The sequence below is a fragment of the Dromiciops gliroides genome, chromosome 3 (genome assembly GCF_019393635.1).
Source record: "Dromiciops gliroides isolate mDroGli1 chromosome 3, mDroGli1.pri, whole genome shotgun sequence".
Lineage (NCBI taxonomy): Eukaryota > Metazoa > Chordata > Mammalia > Microbiotheria > Microbiotheriidae > Dromiciops > Dromiciops gliroides.
In genome coordinates, this window is record NC_057863.1 from 516,416,788 (window position 1) to 516,425,263 (window position 8,476).

Sequence of the window (8,476 nt, forward strand, 5' to 3'; positions counted from 1 at the left end):
CTGGGCATGCTTATTAAGGAGATACCAAAACATCAGGGGCTTGGAAAGTTGTTTTTTTTATTTTGGTATCACTAAATTAGGACATATCACTGGAGGTGGCCATGTCATGTAAAGGAACCATATTCCTTATATATAAATGAGAAATAAGGACATGGGGAAAAATGAAAGTAATGCATAGCACTAGAAAGCAATTCTAATGCAGCTGAAAGAAGGCATTATCTTATTGATGTTTTAAAATCTGCTTCCATAAAGAAAGTAACATTGAAATTTAAACAGACATATATTGCTACTTCTGTAATGTTTTTCAAGTAGAGTTTAGCATAAATTGGGCCTGTCTTGAGGCTCTTGATCACTGAAAGATGAAAACTTTGTTATGAAGACAAAGAGCCAAAGATAAGAGGCTTCTCAGAGTTGATCTCAAGGAGATCTTCATAGTGGTAAGCATCATATTATAAAGGATAGGTTATTGTAAATATGTATAACTTTATTCAAATTTACCCTCATGTATTTACTAGCCAAGTGGGCTTGTATAATTCATTAAATTTTCTGTGCATCAGTATTATCTTTTAAATGATGGTATTGAAGCTTCTAATATCCCTTCTAGGTCTAAATGCATGATCTATGAGCTTCCATAACTGAATGATCATCCTAGTATAGAGGAAAACATACAAAATTTTTAGACTGACTTCCATGGATGACACTAATTTTTACATTTTGTAAAAATCACTTAATTTCTCTGAGCTTTAGCTTCCCTATTCCCTATCTGTAAAATAAGGATAATAATACCTGGACCAACATGGCTCAGAGAGTAATTGAAAAAAAATAACAAACTTTTATAAACTGAAAGTTGCAGCTGCAATATACATGTAAACTATCATTATAATTCCAATGTATTAAAAGTATAAAAAAGGTTAAAAAGTCAAATAGTCATTCATTCTCCCCACAAAATCTTAGTGTTTCATTAATATCTCTCATAAGAAAAATGATAATATTCAAAATTTAACACCAAAAATAGAGTATTTGGGGTGCAAGTATTGTTGAGAACTATTGCTTTTATTCCTACTCTGACCATGCTACACTTTTGTTTGATTCATCTCCAAGTTTCTAGTGTATTCTGCCAATCCTGGAGTTTCCAATTGATAACCAAATAACTGAATGTCAAATGTTGGAGATAAAGGGTTAAGGGTATTATAAAATTGTTGGTTTCTCAAATTACATAGGGAGTTGTCCTTAGGTAAAGGCAGAGAACCAAGCATAGCTTAAGGAATAATTGAGCTAAAGGGGACCTTAGTGATAATATAAACCAATTCTCTTACTTTTTTAGGTTAAGAAATAAAGAAGTTGTAACTTACCCAAGGTCACAGAGGGATAGAGTGACAGAGACTATTTAATTTCAGATGTCTTGACACTCAGTTGCATATTACTTTCAAAATACTACCCTGCCTTGCTTCCTCACATGTTAAAATGTTCATTCTTCCTGTTCTCTGAAGTAAATTGTGTTGACATTTTTTGGCAGTTTACTGGCCTAATTCTAATCTATTTGAGAGAGATTCTGAAATGAGCTTTGATTACCTTTCCTAGCCTGTTGCACACCCTTGCCAGATTTATCTATTACCAAACTTGGGCTCTAGCCCCTGGGACCACCATGGATTCTGATAAATGTTCTTTTGCCTTATATCATCTAGGTCCAAAATTTCACCTCACTGCTAGCCCATCACTGGGCAATTCTTTTTTCTACTCTGTACTTCATTGCAACCTACTATACAACTGAAACTTGTATTCCAGTTGAGCTAATTATTGGCTAGGAGGGCTTGCCTACTATCATGCTTAGATTTATGTCTTCATCTTCTGTCCCAGACACCTCCAGACCATATTTTTGTGTTCAAGCCTTTCTCTGTAACACATTAATTGTTATAATCTCCCTTATAATGTAAGCTTCTTGAGAGCAGGGACTAATGTGTTTACCTTTTCTTTGTATTCTTAGCATTTAGCATATTACCTGGAACATAGAAAGCATATAATAAAATGTTCACTCTATAAAATACAAACTTCTAAGGATGTCATATAAATCCTTTCAGAATTTGGTTTCAACTATCTCCATTGCTTTTGAAAAATAATTATTGCCTTTCATAAACTTTATATTACAACAAAATTGATTTACTTGTTGTTCCATAGAATCAAAGAATCTCTTTTCCCACTTTTGTGTAGATACCATATGCCTAGAATCCAGTTTCTCTTTGTATCCACCTTTCAAAATGCCTGATTTCTTTTTTCCAGGCTTGAGTTTATTTGCTACCCTCTACTGAAAACCTTTCCTTATCTCCCTAGTGTTAGTGACACTTTTCCTCAAATTATTTTTTATCTATTTACCTGTTTCCATGCTGTAGCCCTCAGTAAGATAAAATATTTTTGAGGAGTTATTATTTATTATATTTGTCTCTATAATGTTAATCTTTAACACAGTGCTTTGAATTTAGAAGACTCTTGATAAGTATTGGTAGAATTGAAATGGATTGAAGAAGATAATGGATACTTTTATTTTCTCTAATTTTAAGTAATTTATTTATTTTAACAGTTTTTAAAATTTGAGTTTTGAATTCTCTACTTCCCACTAAACTTCCCTATTGCGAAGGCAAGTGTGGAAATATTTTAACTAGTTGCTGGGCCTAATTCAGGGGCTAATCTGACTGGAGGACTAAATCTGAGGACTTTTGATTGACTAGCTATCTGACTGCTATTAATTTAATGTGGGCCATTTGTAAAGTTCCACCACACTACTCCCAAATTGATAAGCAAAAGATTAAGAAGCCTCATAACTAAATAATCAAAGCAGAGTTTATTTATGAGTTACTATTTAAAATTAAGAATACAGGGAAATAAAATGTACAACCTGACTGCATTGTGTGTGGGGGGGTCTCTTTCCACTGCATCTCTTTCCCACCTGCTGTGCCTGGAACTTTTTTTTTTTTTAATATAATAAGGGCCATTGCCACCTCTTGCCTTAGGGTATGTTCCACTTTCCCTACTCAGTTACTTTCTTCTAACTTTCCTCTTAATCTTCTGGCCTCCTTCCAGCCTCTCTAGTCTCCGTTCCCTTAAAATCTTGTCAGTCCTCCCCTCAATTTTGTCCCCAGGTCTCTCTATCTTGTCCTTTGGCCTCCTTCCTTTCTTGCTCTTAGCTTTTTCTCTTTCCCCAGTCTCTTATTGCTGCAGCCTTTCTGCTCTTTTAATCTCATTAGTCCCCTCTCTGTTCTTCTAATCTTGTCAGTCCCCCTTAATCTTGTTCACTGGCCTCCTTTCCTGTCTGTCTGCCTGCTCCTTAAGTCTGCCTCCTGCCTCTTTGCTGCCCCTCTAATCTTGTTAGCCCTCCTTAATCTTGTCCGCCAGCCTTTTCCTGTGTACCAACTGACCTTCTTCTAAATGGAAAGCCCTTTTTCACTTTTTCTAGCATCCTTGTAGCAGCCTCCCTGTCTATCTTCTCCAACCTTTGCCGCCCCTCTAATCTTGTCGGTCCCCCTTAATCTTGTCCCCTGGCCTCTCCCTCTGTTCTTGTTCCTTCTCATCTGCTGGCCTCCTTGCCATCTAACTCCCAGGTCTATATATATCTTACTACTCTCCACTCAAATCTCAGAGCTTTTTGTGCCCCCACAGACCCCAAGCTAATCTGCCAGCCAGGGCTTCAGCTGGGGGGATGGGGATGCTCGAGTGTCTCGTGCATCATTTGGTATGTCTCACTTCACTTTGTATCACTTCATGTAAATCGTCCCAGATTTTCTGAAACCATCACACATGAATAATATGCCATTCTAATCATATAACACAACTTGTTCAACCATTCCCCAATTGATGGGATTCCTTCAATTTCCAATTCTTTGTCACCTCAAAAGGAGCTTATATATGTACTGAGAGGTACAGCTTAGAAACAGGTAAATAGATACAAAATAATTTGAGGAAAAGTTACTGACAACTCCATCAATAGTACATTAGTATAGCTATTTTTCCCCATCCCCTATAGAATTTGTCTTTTATTCCTTTTTTTGACATGTTGGCCAATCTGATAGATATGAGGCATTACCTTAGAGTTTTCTAACTGACAGTGATTTAGAACATTTTTATATGACTATGGATAATTTTTTTTTAGTGAGGCAATTGGGATTAAGTGACTTGCCCAAGGTCACACAGCTAGTAAGTGTTAAGTGTCTGAGGCTGGATTTGAACTGAGGTACTCCTGACTCCAGGGCCGGTGCTCTATCCAATGCGCCACCTAGCTGCCCCTGACTATGGATAATTATGATCAATTGGGGAGTAACTATTTTTTAAAATAAATTTGACTCAGATTCCTATACATTTGAGATAGGAGGCCTCTGTCAGGGAAAAAAAAAAACAACAGAAAACCAACAAAAACCCAAAAAACCTTGCTGTAATTGTTTTTCATTCCTTTGTTTTCTGTGGTACCTTTTAGAAACATGTAATTTTCTTCGATTATCTATTTTAATTAGGTCTATTTTCACTTTTACTTTGTCTGAAATCATGATTGCTACACTTTACGCTTTATGTGTTGTAACAATTGCAATGACACCACCTGCTGGAGAGGTACTGTAGGAAAGCTCTGCCCAGAGGAGAAAGCATCTGAGGGCAAGCCATGTGGTCAGTTTCTTGGCATCAGGAAGTGACATTTGCTCGTGGGTACTGTCTATCAAAGCTACCAGTCAATCAACTTGAAGAGCCTCCCATTTCTGGGAGGAGGACATGAAGTAGGAAGCGGACGCTGGCGGAGGGGTTCTTCCTCTTTTGGTTCCTGACCTCACCATGGCAGGTTGGATGATGGGGCCTCTTAGAAATAGTTAGATTTTTACCTTTCTCTCTGATCCTAATGCTCTTTAATAAATACTTAAACACTTAAATATTCTTGCTAAAGCTTATAATTTATTGCCGACCACTCATTAGATTTTCCATCTTCCCATATAGAAATGTAAATAGTTTAATCTTATTGAGTCCCTTGTGATTTCTCTTCCTTGTTTATATTTTAATTATTCTCTTGATTCATTAGATTTTCATTTTTTCCTTGGAAGGATTATGCTGTTTGGCTGGCTAGGTTATTCATTTTTATAATCTCAGGTATTTTCCCTTCAAAAATACCATATCCCAAGCCCTTTATTCCTTTAAAGTGAAAGCAGATAAATCTTGTTTGATCCTGATTGTGACTTCACAATATATAAAATGATTTTTTTCTGGCTGATCACAATATTTTTCCATTTTCCTTGGAGGTCTGTAATTTAGCAATAAAATATCAGATGTTGCTATTTTGAGATATTTTTCTTTAAAAAATTAGAAACTTTTTTTTACATTTTGAACAACTTGTTTATTTCATAGTTCATAAAAAAGTTTAAGGAAATCCAAGACAAAAAAAATTGTACAAGACAAACAAAAAACATTACTGAAAGCTAACTTTCATTTACAAATAAAAGTGTGGGATTCAAACTCTATCACAGAAATATTTAAAGCATGAATTTTGATGTCATGTAAGCATTTATTCAAACTGGTGTAGTCTAGTTTTTGTCTAAGAAAATGTGCATTTGTAGTAAATGACATTAATAATGTAGTGTTTGATAAACCCAAAGACTCCAGCTTCTGGGATAGAAAATCAGTATTTGACAAAACTGCTGGGAAAACTTGAAGATAGTATGGCAGAAATTAGGCATAGACAAATATCTTGCACCTTATTCTAAAATAAGTTCAAAATGGCTACATGATTTAGACACAAGAGGTGATACCATAAGTAAATTAGGAGAAGAAGGAATAGTCTACCTTTCAGATCTTTGGAAAGGAGAACAGTTAATGACCAAAGAAGAGATAGAGAATACTATTAAATACAAAATGGATGATTTTGATTATATTAAATTAAAAAGGTTTTGTACAAACAGAAGCAACGCATCCAAAATTAGAAGGGATGCAGAAAGCTGGGAAACAATTTTATGGCCAGTACTTCTGATAAAGGTCTCATTTCTAAAATATATAGGGAACTAAATCAAATTTATATGAATCCAAGTCATTCCCCAATTGAGAAATGGTCAAAGTATATGAACAAGCAGTTTTCAGATGAAGAAATCAAAGCTATCTATTCCCATATGAAAAAATGCTCTAAACCACTATTGATTATGGAGATGCAAATTAAAACAACTCTGAGGTACCACTTGACACCTATCAGATTGGCTAATATGACAAAAAAAGGAAAATAGTAAATGTTGGAGAAATTTTGGAAATGTGGGAAAATTGGAACACTAATGCGTTGTTGGTGGAGCTGTGAACTGATCCAACCATTCTGGAGAGCAATCTGGAATTATGCCCAAAGGGCTATAAAGATGTGCATACCCTTTGATTCAGCAATACCACTTTTGGGTCTTTTCACCAAAGAGATCATAAAAAAGGGAAAAATACACACACATACAAAAATATTTATTGCTGTTCCTTTTGTGGTGGCAAGGAATTGGAAATTGAGGGGTTGCCCATCAATTGGGGAATGGCTGAACAAGTTGTGGTATATGAATGTAATGGAATTCTATTGAGCTATAAGAAACGATGAGCAGGCGGAGTTCAGAGAAACCTGAAAGGACTTGCATGAATTGATGATGAGTGAGATGAGCAGAACCAGAAGAAAATTGTACACAGTATCATCAACATTGTGTATTGATCATCTGTGATGGACTAGATTCTTCTCACCAATGCAATGGTACAGGAGAGTTCCAAGGCCCTCATGATGGAAGGGGATCTCCAAATCCAGAAAAAAAAAAAAAGTACTGTGGAGTATAGATGCTGATTGAACCATACTATTTCTTTGGTTTTTGGTGCTGTTGTTTTTCTATTTTGAGGTTTTTCCTCATTGCTCTGATTCTTCTCTTATAACATGACTAATATAGAAATACGTTTAAGGTTATTATATATATATATATATATATATATATATATATATATATATATATATATATATATATATATATATATATATATATATATATATATATATATATATATATATAACCTATATCAGATTAGCTGCTGTGTAGGGGAGGGGGGAGGGAGGGGAGGGAGGGAGAAAAAACTGAAATTGGAAAGCTTGTATAAACAAATGGTGAGAACTATCTTTACATGTAACTGGAAAAAAATAAAATACTTTTATCAGAAAAAAATGTGTATTTGAATATTCTGTTGTGGTCCAACTTTTTGATAGCGAGCGCCAAAAGTTAAAAGTTACCCACAACTTGAGTACCAAGTAATTCCCACTTCTTAACAATCTATGCTCATTCTGCATTTTAAACCTAGATTATAGTGGTTCCTAACAAGATATTGATCTGTCAAGGGTTCTTTATTCCCATGTCCACACATACAGTGTCAATATCTATTTTTTCTTCTTTTTGTCTTCATATTTTGGTAGGTATGTGGAGAGTTCCCTGTGCAATTCACCCATCTCCTTTAGTTCAGCTTTTTGATATTTTGCCATCCTTTTCTTCCAGGTTATAACCACAATGACAATTCCAGCAATAACAGTGAGAATTACAACCACAAGGACAGCAATAACACCAGCTTTTAGTTCTTGCATTGAAAATTCAGGTGACTTTTCATCAACATAATAGATAATACTTTCAGCAGGATCCAGATCAAGCATCTCACCATTTACATCAAGATTAATTTTACTGGAATAAAAGAGAGATTCTCCTTTTACATCTTTCTTAAAATAATAAGCCACATCAGCTATGTCCACATCATTAGTGCTCTTCTTTGTACCATTTTGCTCAGGTGAATAGTAATGATATCATTCTCGTACAAAATTTCTTTGATGAATTATTGGTTCAGTTCATAACAACGCTCAAATTCCTGTTTGAGGGAATTTCCTAAGATAGTACCATTAAAAGGTTTTTCTCTTGTTTTGTGTTTCAGTTCAATGATGATCCACTATGTCCTTACTAGCTCACTGCATCATAGTTTGGTATCCTTATCCATTCTTCTTACTCCAGCTATATTCACACACCAGCAGAGTTCAGTGCCATTACACTGGTGAGCTTTGAAGTGACCATGTGTATCACAATCAGGATCATATATTCCACCATTATCCTTAAAAGCTCCTACTGGTTTCTTCCTCCAGCCACTCTTTGAAATAGTCATTTCTGCCTTCATCACCAAACATATTGTAGCCAGTTTTGAACAGGTGATTATATTTGGTGAACCAATTGCCTGACATTGGCACTCATCAGGTGATATTTCAGTGCAGTTTGTTAGCTTTTTTTTTCATAGAAACAAGCTTTCTCAGTCGAGCTCACCACCATGGCCTTGGCCATGAGCAGCAGCTGGAACATAAGAGCCTGGGGGAGAGCCATGGTGAGTGCTCTGGCCAGGCTAAGGGGGCGCAGTTGTGCAGAGCTCCTCAGCTCATAGGAGAGGCAAAGTGGTTCTGACCAGTTCAAGCACCCTGGAAGGGTCA

At 35.7% G+C, this 8,476-nt stretch overlaps 1 pseudogene; it reads right to left on the reverse strand.

Moving 5' to 3' along the window:
• Positions 1 to 7,335: 7,335 nt before the first annotated feature.
• LOC122751651 lies at positions 7,336 to 8,372 on the reverse strand (annotated as a pseudogene).
• Between the last annotated feature and the right edge of the window lie 104 nt (positions 8,373 to 8,476).